The 12,723-nt window shown below is 39.8% G+C and overlaps 1 long non-coding RNA gene across 1 annotated transcript in view; it reads left to right on the top strand.

The window, feature by feature from the left end:
* The first annotated feature begins 1,184 nt into the window (after window positions 1-1,184).
* Window positions 1,185-12,723, top strand: part of LOC121898638 — a 105,564-nt gene continuing 94,025 nt past the window's right edge. Inside the window, exon 1 of the long non-coding RNA XR_006096530.1 lies at window positions 1,185-1,700. This is a non-coding gene — a long non-coding RNA (uncharacterized LOC121898638). The remainder of the gene's footprint in view (window positions 1,701-12,723) is intronic.

The raw sequence follows: 12,723 nt of genomic DNA, 5'->3' as shown, positions 1-12,723 counted from the left end.
CTCAGATGGTCCAGATGGATTAGCCTCTGCTCAGGACGTCTGCGGGATTACATTGTTGTCTCAGCAGAGGGGTTGCAGGAAGCTCCAGGTCTGAGCAGCAGCTATCTCATATGTAGCATGTTCAACATTTTTCCATCAAGCCTTGAATCAGTCGGCTTCATGTTATTCCATTTCTGAATGAATCATGACTTGCTTCCTTTGATGGCATTTCTAATGTGTTTTTTTCCCCCTGACTAGCACAATACAGATGCCGAGGGAACTTTCTCTGCCTGTCTCTCATTCGCTCTCTGTCTGTCGCTCTCTGAACTCACTGTCCTCATTCCATAGCCTGGTTTTGATACATAGTGTCCTGATAGTTTGCTGGGGAGAATCTGGGTCAGTGTGGGGAGCCTGAGATAGCACAGGCACAAGGCTGACTAGAAATACGTCATACATTGCTATGCAAAGACTAGAAAAAACAATACTGCTCTGCTGCTTTTTAACAGCAAATCCCATACACCTACCATACCCATGGGATATATCTGCTTGAATTTGAGCAGTATCAGTATGTGTTTTGGTGGGATCAGTAATAAGGCACAACAGAGACCAGCACAGGCAGACTTTAAATAGGATGCCACATAGGTCCAGATAATATTTTTTATCATGCTCAAGCAGAAGTGATGCAGAAAATTGTTCACATGAGCACATTTCATTATAAAAATTGACTGTTTGATTGCCTTGACATTTTGAGTGACATGTCCATTAGTTTTGGATTAAATATTACATCACTGAAGTCTAGACAGCCATCTAATGCGCACATGATTGAATTACATGGATTGGAAATATGTTGCGAACCAACAATATTGGTATTTTTGCAGTTAGTTACAAAAGTATGTCTTATGTTTGAAATGATTGTTTTGTTTTTCAGCATATTTATCTTGCTTTTCAAATATCTTGCTTTTCAAATTCTTTGTTTTTCATCATTTTTAAAAGTGTAAGATTGTGTTTTTTCGTGCAAAGTAGGACTTGCTCCTTGGAGCCGAGTGCGCTTTGGTCCATGCAGCATTCCTGATTCCTGCTGAACTGAGAGCTATACGGGGGGGAGGGAGGGAGAGAAGGAGCCGTGAGGGAGGAGGGGGTGGGGGGGATGGCAAGAACAAGAGAGGAAGTGAGTGTTCATTACAAAGTGTGCCTCTTGGTTGTGGGCATGCCCAGTAGAGTTCGCCTTGCAGCCAGAAATCCAGCCTCTAAATTTGAACAGGAGGGAGACGAGGTGACTGAGCAGACTTTTGTTGCTGCTCTCTCTCTCTCTCTCTCTCTCTCTCTCTTTTTCTCTCTCTCGCTCTCTCTCTCTCTCTTTCTCGCTCTCTCTCTCTCGCAATGTTATTTTCTCTTCCTCTCCCAGTAGTGAGTGTGTGGAGAGATTTGTGCTATGGAAGAGCAAGAGGAGGTGCAGATTTCAGCTAGTGCAAAATACAGCAAGGGGGAAGTATAGAAAAGAAGAAGAAGATGAGGAGGAGGAGGAAAAAAGGCAAGAGAGAAAGACTTCACCCCCATCTCCCTCTTCCTCTCCCTCATTCCCTCCTCTGCCAGCGACTTTTACCTCAGAAATAGCGGAGGGACCAACTTCAAAAGGCAGTCAGGAGGGAGCTGGAGTGTGAAATCTGAGAAGAGAAGCAAGATGAGAGGCTGACCGGCGCTGTGTTTGCTATGCTGTCCAGGTCAGTGCCCAGGAAAGACCAAACAACTGCTCACTCATTTCCATTACTGCTTCTGCTGCTTCCAAACTCTTGTTTACTGAGTGCACATAGTGCAAATAATGCTTTTACATCCGCCTGTACTTTGAATTGAAAGAATATGTGGTTGTGCTGGTGAGGAATTGTGTAAAAAGACTTGACTGACAGACTGAATGACAGACTGCACACCGTCTCCTCTCAGCACCATCCGACCGGTGTCACTTCACTCACAGCGGAGTGAAGTGCTGAAAGTCCAGCTGCTCCCTTCAGCACTACATATGGGAACTGTTTAGTTGATCAGCTCAGATGTTCACACGCATACACGTGTTGAGGGAGGACAAACTCGCTAAAATCGAGCCACGTGGTTACGATAAGAGAAATCACAGAGACGTACTGTAGGCTGGGCGCTCACGTGGGGGGATTGCGGCGGAGGTACAAAGACCTGATTAAATTTCAAGTTTTGTGGTGGGAGTTTGGAATGGGTTTTTTTCATGTTATTGTTACAGAACTTCTTTCTAGTCCTGTAACAAAAACAGTGTTTTAAGTTGTCAGTATTTCAGTTGCGGTTGCTCGGTTTGTTTTACCTTGAAATGTCTGTTTTGAATTTTAGCAGTGAGGATGTCTATTCATTTGTTTTCATGATGTTGTTGTATTCTCATGTAGTAAACTAGGTTTCATTATTAATTTGATTCAGTTTCAAATTCATGGCACCTTGGCCTTAATCCTAAATCTCCTAGATCCAATAATATTATTTGATTTAATCAGAGTGGGTTTACAATTATCCAGTAATAATATTAACACAGCAGTGATCAACTAGAGATTGTAAGCCCACAAAAGTGAATATATTGATGATGTTTATTTTATATTGGACCTGTCAGACAGCTCACCTGTCTGGGGCTGTCCTCTGTTGAGGCACCCCTGAGGACCTGTCCCATTAGCTGTCCCAGCATGCATTGCCACTGACAACGAAGTGTCAGCAGTGGCCTCCCAGGAGACTTGTTGTTGACAGGTTTATTATTCCTGGATTGTGGAGGTGGGGCACACCAGAGATACTATGGAACTATAGGGAAGTAAACAGAGAGGGTTTTGTGTCGAAAGGTTATTATTATTGTTGTTGTTATTATTATCATTATTATTATATTCCAGTAGTATTTCAGTCTCTTATGTCCGCTGGTCTTCCATTTTCAAATTTTTTTTCCCCACCAGCTCACTGCAACGATGTTGCTGAACTTGGGCTGCGGATGTTTTTTTGTTTAATTTTTTGGCAATCTTTTTCTTGATTAATCAATTGATTGTTTTGTCTTTAAATTTTCATACCTATTATAATTTCCCAGAGTGAAAGTGATGTCTTCAAATTGCTTGTTCTATCCATCCCACTGTCTTAAAGCCAAATATATTCAAATCATCACATTTAAGAAGCTGGAACCAGAGAATCCACCGTTAATTTTCTGCTGATCACCAAATACCTACTTTTGTTTCAACTTTCATTACTGATTACCAACACACTGTACGCACTTTAATGCTCAATGTGTGCTGACAATATGACCACTAGATATTTTTTAAATCTTCATTAGTTAACTAAGTAATATGCAAATATTTTTACTTCATACCTCACAATTTTTACTGAATGTGTGGAGATGATTAATGTTTTGTCAGTTACATTCCTGTCTCATCTCCTCCTCTTCCCACTCCCTGCCTCCATACTCCTCAGTGATAAGCAATACTTTAATATGTTTACAGTAGTAGTGGCTGTTGTCGTCATCCCTGGCATACCAGACATACTTTAGCTGACCCTCTCTGCTCGATCCTCGTGTTTGTAATGGTTACAATGGGTGTTTCCTTCAGTATCTCATACGCACTTGTGCTCACTTTTATTACGGTAAAGTAACCCGACTACTACTTTTCGTCTTCCTGAAGAGAAAAGGTTTTGTTTTTAGGTGATATTAAAGCAGTCCATTGAATTTTTTTTGTTCATTATATGACAACTTAAGGGCAACCCTTGTCCTTGCTTTCTAATGACCACTTCTAGATGGATGATTACAAAAGACTTGAGCTGTGTTTTAGGAAGGGGATCTTTTGTGGCAGATTTCCTTTGTCTGGGGAAAAAGGACAGTATTCTTTGTTGGCAATTTAATGTCATTTCTAAGACGTTGATGTTTTTGTCTGACAAATATTTGACCACAGCAACATTATTTTTGCTGTCATATAAGTACATGTGGGCTGGACACTTGTATTTGCCTGACACAATGAATAACAAAACTACTAGAGTGCAATACACACATACACACACATACATACAGAAATGTTCAGTGGAGATAATATTAAAATGTGACTGTTTTAAAGATTAAAGTCAAACAATTCAAATAATTCACAAATTTTTTCAGGCCATTTCAGATTAACTAAAGAATACGCATCACAACTTCGCATCACGACTTCTTTTTCTTTTTTTGAAATCCAACCAGTTGACTGAATTTAAAGGTGCACAGATTTTACAATAGTAAAATAGAAATTTAAGAAACCCTTGCGATAACAGATTTGGCTTCACACTTCAAATTTTTGACATAAAATCTGCGTTACAAACAGGGTGCATAAAGTTTGAAAGACGAGGGCGTAAGGTCTAATGAAAGATGCTATTGATTTGGATTATGGGAATTGTAGGATCCAGCATTTTTGAAGCTTGTTTCATACTGGGGACAAAAAGCCAAGATATCTTGTCCTTTGCTGCTACAATTTTGACCATTCACTTCATAAATCGGTCTCTCAAGTCCTCCAACTGTATGGATGTGCAATACTAATTTGCTGGAGTACCCCTTTAAAGTGAAAAACTTGCACTAATCTGGTTTGCCTCATTCTAATTAAAGGATCTGTTCTGTTAACTAGTTGGGTTCCACTATTGTGAGGTCTAGGTGTTTTTTCAGTTATCACCTTTTCAGCTCAACTCCATTCACTTGCAAGCATCATGAAGGATATTATCTCTTATTCTCACTTGTATATTTCAGAGTGAATGCATGAAAATATGCTGAATGAATTCTTGCGGTGGAGGTGTCGTCAGAAGCATTAGTCTTGTCATTTCTTTGCAGCAGTATTGTTTCATGTCTCTGTTGGAGCTGCTTATATCAGAACCAACAGGAGTTCATTTATTCAAACGTCAGGGTGACTCTTCTCTTCCTGGGAGCCTGGGTTCCCATGTGTTCCTCCCCGGGTCCCACCCCTGACGGCAATCTGAGGCTCCATGATCCATCACACAGCAGGCGGCCATGTTTTCTGAAAGGGCCGTGAACTTGTTACCTCCCTCAGCCCGCCTGCCTGAATGTCAAACCCATTTTTCTTTTCTTGTGTCCCTTTCTCTGGTCTTCCCCTTCCCAGGATTGGGCCGCATTCACTGCGACCAGGTTGCCAGTACAGCTTTTGAATAGAGATATCAAGTCTGGTGCCACGATTTCCCTCTGACCTCCCTTTCAGACCTCCTTCCTCCGCCTCTGCCTGCCTCCCTGCGAGGTCGCGACGGGTCATCATCATGACTCCAGCCTCTCAGTACAATGACACTACATCCATGGTACATTATCTACAGTGGGTCAGCTGGCCTGGAGCTCTGTCTATAGACCATTCTTCCCCGCTCTGTTGTCTCTGGGATCTCTGGATCCAGCCTGTTCAACATGGCACGCATTCAAAATGGCAACCTCAAGGGGCTTTTATTCCTCCGGCAGAATTCAATCACTTTTTTCTCTCCTCTTTCTGCCTCTCTGCTGAGTTATTCAGAGTTTAATGAGGGAGGGAAGATAAAGGGAAGCTTATGGTTTGCCGGATGATGGAGAGGCTGCCTTTTTGTTTCTGTTGGAGGAGCCACACAGCGAGCGTTCATGTGAAATGAGTTTTTTTTTTTTTTTTACCAGAGGGGAAGGTGATTGAGATGTCTGAGAAAGAGCCAGGGAGTCTGGAGGAGCAAGGGGTCATTAAAGTGTCAGAGAGGCTGCACCACTTCAAATATTCCTCTGCATTTAGATACAGCAGAGGTTGTGGGGGTTAAGTTAAAAGAAGATTTCTGTGGCAAAGTATGGAGGTATAATCTGCTCTGAGGTATTATGATTATCAAACATTAATGCACTGATTTCACCATAGGCATCAAATAGTTATGTTCCTCTACACCTCCAGTGCCGTGCATCATTTTAATGACTGCACAGGATTATCCCCTTACATAACCGAGCGTGGGCGTTTTGGAGACGGCTCCTGACAGTGTGGGAGGGTATCAGACCGGACTGGAGGAAGCGCCGAGCTGACGCTGGATGACGGGGCCGTTGTGAGGTTCAGTGTGGGTCAAAGTCCATACTATGTATCAGCTGTCAGAGAGTGTGTTTGGTTTACCGGCTGCACGGGCGTCAGCAGCGACGCAAGGCTCTCGCGTCTGACATCAGAGGTAGAAGGGTTCACACGCTCCGTCTCTCGCTCTCTCTCATGCACACACAAAACACAACACTGTCACTGAGCTCAGCGTTGGTCTGTCTCTCTCAGAGCTGTTTCCCCACCCCCCACCCCCATCCCCCGAGCAGTTGTACCAGCCAGCTGCGGTGGACGTGCAGTTCCTAGAAAAGAAAGACATTTTTGCAGAATACAAGGACAGTTAAGTATATCCTCAAAAGGATTTTGACAGGTGAGGTGGGTTTTTGTGGGGACACGCCTCAATCCATCACTCTTCTGCCTTTGTAGCAGCAAATTGCTAAAGAGAAAAAAAAAATCAAGAGGCTTCACAGTTACTATATACAGAGCCTACCTGCATATATACAAGCCTTTCTGGAAGCAGCACTTAATCCCCTCACCTACCTGCCTTCCTAGGATCATTTTGTTATTAGTGTGATGGTGCTAATATAGGCCCAAACATACTCTATATCTTATTGTATAGTCATGACAGTAAAGATCACTTATATAAAAACTGTAAATTATTGCTGTGTTTATGGTTGACACCATAGTGCCATTTAAACAAGGTCAACACTGATCAATTAGGTTTTAAAATGAATTTTTACTGTATGTTTAACGGATAGCAAAGCAGCATTTAAAATCCATGAAAGAAACTTCATTAATCCTTTAAATGTTAAACAATATCTGTTCAGTACAGTTTTATACACACTTTGTATTTACTGTGCAAGAGTAAACATTAAAATGGTACAAAAAAAACCAAGATCACATTACTTATAAATGAATAAAATATAAATATCAAAATTATGATAAAAAAGTTGTAATTGCAGAACCAATGAGATTTGGTATTTGAATTTAATTGTATAATATTATTGTTTTATTAAATTTAAAAAATAAAAAAGGTGTGCCTTTTGGTTGCACATGGTGGCTGAAGGCCCTGAATGGCTGCTGCAAGCTGAATTTGACTGCACACATTTGACAGCTTTTTAAGTAAAACATGATAAAAGTGATACATTTTGCATTTTGAAACATCAGTATACCAATGTCACATTTATGGAACCCAGAAATACTTAATAAACTTTAGATAATTAATTTTGTAATCCCCTCAAATTACATATCATGGTCTTACATTGCTTAATATACTGATGTATTCCCTGCATTTTATGAGATAAAATAAAATGCAAGGAATACAAATTAATAAATTAATAAAGTCCTCAAATTAATAAATTGGGTTTTAAAATTAATAATTTGCACCCTTAAATGGCTTCTTTTGCTACTGTTCCATCTACGTAGTCCATGTTCCTAATGCTGCAATGAAGTGCCACTGGAGCTGAGATTTTATGAACTGACATCTATATAGCTTCAAAGCTTTTACTGTGAAATATCATTTGTCATCCCATAAAATCCCTTCAAAGGAAAATAACAGCTTTGTGTTTAACAGCCAAAACCTGAAGTACATTGACAAACCTCAGTCCAATATCAAAATAAAACTGTATTAAAGCCAGTGATAGCGAGAGTGTGAAAGGGACACTGACAACCGCAATTAAACTTCAAGCTAGTAAATTGTGGCACTAAATCAAGTAATTTAACATCACAGTTCAGTACTTCAAGAGTATAAATGATTTAATTCGAGGGAACTAATCTAATAATAGAGAGTACAAATGACTATATTGTGAAAACAAAGTACATATGTGAATGTGCAAATTAATAATTTTACTACATTCTTTATAACCTAAACACAGATTTACTAATTTAGCAACTTATGAAGAATTGCCCCTCCTGACACATATGTGGTTCTGAACAAATCAAAGTGCTGTGCTTTTTTTGCACCGTACTTCCCAGAGATCACCTGGCAGTGCAGGCTTGTGTCCAATAACTTCTGTTTTGATTTTAGTTGGCACTCCAATCTTTGTTCAGTTATATTACTGATCATCCAGAGTACTCTGTTTTACTTCTGTTTATTGTGAACACACCAGAAGTATAGAACACATCACTTCTTGTGCACCGCAAGATTTTATACTAGAAGAGGCCTTCAAGCAGCAAATGTAAATGATGTTCATGACACAGGCAGTAGGTCTAATCATGTTAACATCAGTGATAGAGGGAAGAAGAATGGACAGTTATATGAAAATGTCTGAGATTGTTTCATTAAATGCTGAAAGCTGAATATAATGTTTTAACGGGCAGGAGGCTGCTGTGTAGTGTAGGTGTGTGTGTGTGTGTGCGTATAACCAATTCCTACCCCTCTCTTTTTAACTCCCTCCCTCTCTTCATCTCTGTCTGCGGCCCTCCAGCCTCTCTCCACCTTTTTCATACCCCTCTTCTTCCTCTCGGCGGGGGTGAGAGTCGCAGGTTGACAGCCTCGCAGGTCTCCTCATTACGCTGTGTCTGAGCCAGCAGAGATTTATTGAGATGATAAAAGCAGTCTGGAGGGCAATAATGACCACGGGCTCTGATGCAGGAGGAAGAGGGAGGGAGGGAGCTCTGTCTGGCCACTCGCTCTGTCTCTGATCACTCACCATGCTGCCTCGATGACTTCACCTCATACCGAATGAAACAGCAGAAAAAGTTACCTTCAGTGTCCACTGCTGAAAATATTCATTTTATTTTGATATACCTTTTATTCCAAATCTCTCTCTGTTTCCCAACAACCACTTTTATGTTCAGAAAAATATTAATTAATATTAACTAATAGTCCCTGTCCTTACAACTTCACCAACTCAGTGCTACTTCCTATAAAATTATACCAGTTATTGGACCAGTATGTCCAAACTTTTGACTGGTACTGTATGTAAGCCTATAAAAGAAAGAAATATGCATGAAAGTAGGTTTAGATCTCACAAAAAATATTTATATGAAGAAAAAAAAAAAAAAAAGTATGTGTGTATATATATATATATATATATATATATACATATATATATAAAAAAAATTGTTTAGACAAGGCAGTATTTTTTTCACATTAAAGTAAATGAAAAGCTGACCTTAACCCCAAAAACCTAAGCCTAAAATTAACTACATACAATTTCGTCATTATTTCACAAAAACAGAAATTTCTAGGCTTGTTACGAAAAAAGGGTCTTTTACAGGATATGATATGAAAATGTGTGGTTTTAGAGGGATGTGTGTGACCTGAAGTGAAAATATGTTGCTTCATCAGCGTGAGGCGGCTCACCTCATTGTGATGAATTCATGTTGGAATTTCCAAAAAAGGACGGAGGCAGTGATGATTTTTTTTAAAAACTAAAAGTGGTTTTACTTCAACTACATCCCTGTTCACTCATCTGTTTAAAAATATATCAGTCGATTTGATTGTTTAACTGTTTTTGCGTTGCATATAATATATTTTACATACATATATTTTGCATATAATACATTTTTCATGGTGGATGGAATTCAACATTTCTGCTAAAACTGGACTTACTTTTGACAGTTTGTTGCTCGGCAGACGAAAACAGAGAAGAAGACATGTAGTGATGCAGAGGAGAAATTGACGCAGTTGATGGTCCTGTCTTGCAGAGGAGAGATAATAGAGAACATATGGTGTGTTCACAGTGTTGGTGATGCTGTTATCTTTTATTTCAGTTATAGATCAAGTGTCCCTCCCTCTCTGGCTGTCACACTTAACCTGTGGCCTCACACTGAAGGACAAATACAGACAGCTCCAGTTGTTTCTGTAATATTGTAGACATAGCTTATAGCCTGACATTTTATTAAAAATCAGATATAATCTGATAATGTATGTATCTAATCTACCGTGTAATTTATTAATGAATCATAATCAGTATTATTATCATAGAGTATATTATTACTGCAGTTTGTTCCAGAGGGTTTCTGCTTTGCCAATGAAGAGTAACTCAAGTGGGTTATGTGTTTCTTTAATTATTTTTCCCCCATGGTTTCAAATCTAAAGATAGTGATTATCTGGACCAAAATTTTGTTAAATTTCCTTATAGCCTAAATGAAAGAAAAATGCACTTTAAAAAAACACGTTAATCTATTTATACATGTACAGTATATTCAATTTTGTTCCTCATCCTTTTGTCCTATTTCGATTTTTCCGCTAACTGTAACTGTAACCCCCCACATACTGGCCCTGACAAACTGCAGCAAGGTTAGTTTCCTGGGCGTGGCTAGAACTCCTCACAGGCTGGCTGACTGTTTCAGTCTCTTTTCTTACTGATCCTCTGCCCTAACCACCACCCCCCTGCACCCCCCACCACACACAAACACACACACCACTCACCACCTTTATTCATCCTCACACCTGCTCTCCCCCACACCCTGCCTTTAATTCCACCTCTCGTCCTCTGCCTCCCATCTGTGTTGCTCTGCGGGGTTAAAGAGGGACAACACTGATAAAAGTAACTAACTGCTAGTGTAGTGTTTAGATTAAAGCTGTTTGCTATTAATAAAAGCCAACAACTCCTAAAAACATTGAGTAATATGAGTTTTTGGGAGGCTTGCACCTAAATCCTAATTTGTGCATGGAAATATGTGACGTCACCTTTTTTCCAACTCAGCCTCGCCCACTTCAAAGCAGTAAGAAAAGCAAGAGCAAAAACACAAGTAGAGAAATCTCTAATGTGAAATAACCAAAATGGATCTAACTTGGGCAGAAATCTGTGTTTTTGGGTTTTTTTTTGTAGGATCCTGTCACTCATACGAAGACGCTGACTGAGAAAATACAGTAGGTTTTCAGGGTCTTAAATACATTCTACTGATAGTGACAAGAAAATAAGATTGATTGTAGCTTTAAAATATATAGTTTTACATATAATTATATTCTTGTCTTATATTAAATGTTTGATGAGATGTCTCCAATAATATATATATATATATATATATATATATATAATAGGCCAATATGATCGGGCCATGATCAGCTTGTTATAGGTCAAAAGCTGATGGTGAAACAAGTTTCACAAGGCCAAAATGACAAATGTTCTTTGCCGCCATCTTATTTTGAATATAAATTTTTGACTGTTTGTATCATCTGACATGACTTCCCAGTGCTGTTTCTTCTCAGAACCACACCACCAATTGCCACATATAATTATGTGCTTACTTGTTGTTGGTGCTTCATATTGTTTGCTTATTTGCGTTTCATGCCAGTGGGAGCACATGATGATTGAACGAGTGTAATATGGGGAAAGTAGAATGAGTACTGACAAATACTGAGAGCATAACAACTGTAGTGAAAGAGAAAGAAGAGCTGAAGCAATATGAGGAGTTAGAGGCCATTGAACCATATAAAGGGGCTGATTCTTGGATTAAGGTTTTCCTGTAGATTCCCATTGATCAGGTCTAGAACTGTTGCTATTTTGAGCTTTTGGCCACAAATGCTTAGAATACTAAGGGTTCATGCAACTTCCCTTTAAGATTTAAGACGCTGAGCAGCTATAGTATCCTCTCCAGGTGACACGCTGGATGACATCTGTACATGTGCGTTTGTCTCACGGTGACATAAAGAGACAAATCCCTATTCTGAGTGAGTGTGAAAGGTAAACGAATGCTCTAAAAATTAGCCATTTTGCCTCGATTCTCTCACTCCTGTCTCTCTCTCTTTGCTCCCAGTTCCATTTTCTGGTCCATTCATATGGTAATAGAGGTCAGGAGATGAGGGGGTTCTCACGTTCAATGTGAAACTTGGCCCTTTGTGTAGCCGCGGCTCAAGCTGCCGCGACAGAGGCCAGAGGTGAAATTGAATTCAGCTGAAATTCCCGAGTGAGTCTGGCCTTGGGCTGGACTGTGCACGGCTGGACTGGCCTGGCCTTGGTGAAGGGTGCAAGCTGTGGCTCTCTGTGTAGCCAGAGTTCCTGGGTGTAAGAGAAGCTTGGATGGTAAATCTTAAACTGAGCCAGGGCTAAAATGAACCATGCCATCTCTAACTTGTAATTAAGGTTTGATTGGCAAGAACAATACGAAGACTATTGGATTTGAAGATACCTAGCTAGTTGATATTTTGAACTAATGTCTTTAAATTAGACTAATGATTAACACTAATGTCTTTAATAATTCTGCAGTTATTTAATGTTCATGCAAGAGTTATCTATGGTGAAACGTATTTTAGACCCTCACAGAAAACTGAAGCAGTCTTTTAAAACCACCCGATTGCCTGACAAGAAAGTTGATGTTGGACAATCATCAAAATTTCAGGTTACGTTCATTGACAACCTTTTTTGACATTCAATGGCAGCATTTTGGGTTAGGGGAATGGGGAATTAATCCTACTTTCTCACCTGGCCAATAGTTGTGTGAAGTGGACATGCTTGTCAGATTGTTTGTTTTAGAAAGTTAAAAACTGTTGGACGCAGCAATACTTTCTGGTGTGCTACGTAGAAGGCACACAATGTCCTGCTTTGGTACCTGACATTGCCGCTGGATGTGATTCGTGAGGTGCAGAATCGTACAATATGGAATTAATTCCTACGGATTCTGGGCAGATTGAAAAGCAGACTAATGAAACTCCCTTGGTTGTGTGAGCAGCAGCTAAAGGCAGGGTGAAACAAGCTTCATTTCAGGTTTTATAGACTTAGACCCTTTAAGGGAAAAAGTCCTTGTCCGTACTGGCAAACCAATATATTCTGAGATTTGG

The sequence above is a fragment of the Thunnus maccoyii genome, chromosome 6, assembly GCF_910596095.1.
Source record: "Thunnus maccoyii chromosome 6, fThuMac1.1, whole genome shotgun sequence".
Classification (NCBI taxonomy): Eukaryota; Metazoa; Chordata; class Actinopteri; order Scombriformes; family Scombridae; genus Thunnus; species Thunnus maccoyii.
This window is presented reverse-complemented; position numbering and strand designations above follow the sequence as displayed.